Raw genomic sequence first — 4183 nt, 5'->3', positions numbered from 1 at the left:
ATTTTGAGCCTGCACCCCGCTACTACAGAGCCCAAATTTGCATTGTTCTGCCACAGCTTCCCCAGCCCTCTAGGAGAAATTCTGATGCATTAGATTTTACACATGATTGAAGGCATTTTTATCTTGTAAACTACTGTTTCTCACAATCAGTGTAAACATCAGAAATGATCCTGGTGGTGGTTGGGGGAGCAGTGCCAGAACAGTGTAAATTTTGAGCCTGCACCCCGCTACAAAGCCCAAATTTGCATTGTTCTGGCACAGCTTCCCCAACCCTCCAGGAGCAATTTTGATGCATTGGTGGATGACAGATGAAAGGTGTTTTTATCTTGTAAACTAATGTTTCTCACAATCACTATACTCAACTTCATTATAAATGCATCAGTGTACTCAACTTCATTATAAATGCATCACTATACTCAACTTCATTATAAATGCATCAGTGTACTCAACTTCATTATAAATGCATCAGTGTACTCAACTTCATTATAAATGCATCAGTGCACTCAACTTCATTATTTAGCCTTATTACATCTAGATTTGTGTTGGTGCATACACAACCCAATGCCTCCCTTGTCTCCTCATTCGTGCCACATGCCAAGCACTATGCCTATGGGGAGCATTGGTCTGCAACCATTCAAGCTGAGCATGACTTTTTGCAGCCTTGTGTGCCTCTTGCACAAGTTTTGATTGTTGGGCCCACTCCCTAACCAATACCCTTCGAAAGGCTGTGCGATAAAACCAATTGGACATCTCTTGTAGATAGTTTGTATGTGTTCCTCCTGTGCACAAGCTCCACCTCCATGTCTTGTATTTTAAAAATAAACCCCTCTTGCTTTATAATGTGATTTCTCCATCCCTTGGGTACTCCACATGTCGAGCGATCCATACTTGTTCATGAAATACGCACCATGCACATAAACTATGTGCTGTACACATGACAATAGAATTTAATTAGAAAAAGTCCAGGTTAAAACACTAGTTTATTTTTTTATTGTACAACTTACCATATAGTGTGTTACTTTACCAAGCACCTAGCACACTTTTGGTGAATTCTACGATATGTTGTTGGAATGATGCTCGTTCTTGGGCAGTTGTGCTACTTTGATTCATAATGCAAACCATGTTATTGAAATTTATCCAAAGCTGTTTGCGCATATTTACAAGAGCTGGCATTGGACAATCTACATTTGTAGTGATTGCACATAGGTCTCTCCAAAGTCCCCAAGTCTTCTTTGAATTCTCTATGTTTGTTTGCTTCTCCCAAAATCTCCTTGCCTTTGCTCCAGTCATGGAGACCTTTTGAGCAAAGTCGTATGACATACCAGAGGCCTGCTTATTCACTGAAATTTTCACGTTTCCACCATAGAAGCCCAGAGAATTCAAAAGATGCTCTAATTTACCAAGGGCTGCAACTTTCCTCTCTTGTGTAGGCATTGTGAATGCATAATTGATATGGCACTTAAGCAATCGATCGAAGATTCTCATGAATGCATGAAGTGTGCAAAAGTGAATATTCTTTAGTGGAAAATTAATGATGGGGCTCCAATTTGAATTCCTGTTTGGTTCTCCTAGCATATCAGGAGACATAACACCTTCCACCCATCTTGCATTTGGTTGTTCCTCATCTTCATCGTCAGTTGACTCGGTTGGATCTACTGCATCTTCCTATTGCTTCTTCCCTTTCTTGTTGGGACCTTTCAAGGTATCCTTCCCAAGAGAACCAACCTTTTGCATACCTTTTCCATTTGTCTTTTTCTGCCTAGGCAAACATCCAGGTCAATACCTCATGTGTCTCCTTCGGTACCTCAAATGCACCAAGCCACCAGACCTCTTTCTTAGATTGCACACTAAAACTTGGTTTGGTAGTCTTTTCCCATGCGCATATCATGGCCTCATTCATGAGCGTAATGCTCATACGTTCCAACTTATGATCTTTCACAATTTGGCACTCATCTAGCTTGAGCACAAATGAAAGTGTGCTCCCCAAAACTGTAAATAAATGGTAATTTACAATATTCAAAAAATAATAATCGTCTTCATTTTATACTGAAAAACATGAATAGTAGCAATTGCAAGTTCTCACCTTCTGGTGAAAGACCATAGAACTTCACCATAGCTTGTTGTAGTCTCTCAATACGAACAAAGATGTTTTTGTAAACATCATAGTGAAATTCTGTACTTGTTGTCATGCTTTTCTTTCTGCTCGACCCTGTGTCTAATGTTAGTGTGCCCTCAATGTGATAAAACTGTCCTATAGCTCATTGCACATCATCATTATTGATACGCTTGACATTGTGAATCACCTTGAGTGTAGGAAATAAAGTGTCAATGATCCCTTGTCTTAGAAATGCATCTTTTAGAACCTGACGGATTGCTTGGTACCCTTTCACGCTGATTCCAGCCGTATCACAAGCATGGTGAATTGATGAAGAATCGATGGAGGTGGTAATCTCGCTCACCACATTACTGACAATAGCTTAGCGTATTTTAGGACGATGAGGGTCAGTAATAATTGAGAGAATATCCTTGTTTTTTTTTTGTATTCAGAATGGCTTTGACCAAATCCTTCCATCCCTCTTCGTAAGAACCACACACCTCTTTGCAGAAAATTCCTGGCAGAACACAAATCATGACTATTTTGTTTAAATCACTGAGTGCATAATGAAAATTTATGTTACTTACTTTGTTGTACGAATCCTTTTCTTCTGTGCTCCACCTTTAAATGCAAGAGATTCTATACCAGCCAATGTCTTTTTGCGTTCATGGGCACCATTTAGCATTGCTTTTTGAGTCGTTTGATAAGTTCCTCTAGCCTTTGAATCTTCTCCACATTCTTTGCGAGGATCTCTTTCATTTTATCAGATGATGTTTTAAGTCCTTCTTGACATTGTAAAAGGGTGAATCGTGATGCTTGCAATTGAGAGTGGAGAATATCTGTTTGCCAAGCTCCACTTGTACTCAATATTTTACAGTATCCTAACAAGCCAAGCTCTCCTTCACCAACAAATTGCATAAAAGATGATAAATCGCGGAGGAAAGGAGGGTTTGCTCTTAATGGAGGGTCAATTGGATAGAGATGCCCATCAACCCAAAGATCTACATTTTTCTCCTTAGCTATCCTATGAGCTTGGATAGATTGTGCATCAGTAGGATGGGTTTTTTTAGAGCTGCCATACTCTTCAGGAATACGAATGTGTAAATCAACCTTCCATTTTCTAACTTCACAAGGGGCTACACACACAGCTTGCAAAGGCTCCATAGCTAAGCAGAGGAAGAAACTAAAGATGAGAGATCCTCAGAGGGAGAGAGAGAGAGAGAGAGAGAGAGAGAGAGAGAGAGAGAGAGAGAGAGAGAGAGAGAGAGAGAGACTGCTAAAACTTTGCTGTTGGAGGTTTGTTGTTGGAGGTTTAATACAAATCCGTTTTTCTGAGTAGAAAATGATACTTTTGATATACAAATATACTAACATGGAGTTTTTCATCAATAAATTTCATTTATGAGAAAAACTAAAAAATAATAATTTTTGGGGTCCCCACAATTTTGGGATCTCATGGATGTAGTGGGTTTCCTGACAATTAGTTATGTTTATGGGGTTGTGGGGACCTGACAGTTAGTTATGGATGTACTGGCTCTCCTGACAGGCTTCTGATGTGACCCTTGAATTACAAGCTTTTTGGAGAGAAAAAAATATTTTCATCATACATAATATTGGTTGGGTGGTGTTTTTCCACCTCAAAATGTAAAAAAATGGAAAATGGAAAATTTTTACTTTTTGGGGCTCACCTAAACACAAGAATGTTTTGCTGATTGTGGAAGGGAGATATGGTGGGAGTTAATGAGGAAAGAGATTTCAAACTGATGTGACAAGAAAAATTCAATTTGTAGAGAGTGAAGATAAAAAATTCAAAAAGTAAGAAAGTATGAGAAAAGTCAAAAAGTAAGAGAGAGAGTATGAGAATATTCCCTTTAAAAAGTGAAACTAGGGGGATATGGCTAATGTGGCAAGGCAAAAAATAGGGGTCATCATAACCTTTGTCTTTCTTAAGCCCAGCTTTTTAAGCTCTAATCCCTTAAAATTAGGAATCCTTAGGAGGCCCCTTTTGGGTCCAAAAAATTCCTAATGCTCGATGTTAATGTAGTTGTTTTAAGAAAAGTAATGACCCCGAAATAAAGCTAAAGCAAT

Source organism: Cibotium barometz, chromosome 36 (assembly GCF_041138505.1).
Source record: "Cibotium barometz isolate CiBa-2024 chromosome 36, ASM4113850v1, whole genome shotgun sequence".
NCBI classification, from domain to species: domain Eukaryota; kingdom Viridiplantae; phylum Streptophyta; class Polypodiopsida; order Cyatheales; family Cibotiaceae; genus Cibotium; species Cibotium barometz.
This window is presented reverse-complemented; position numbering follows the sequence as displayed.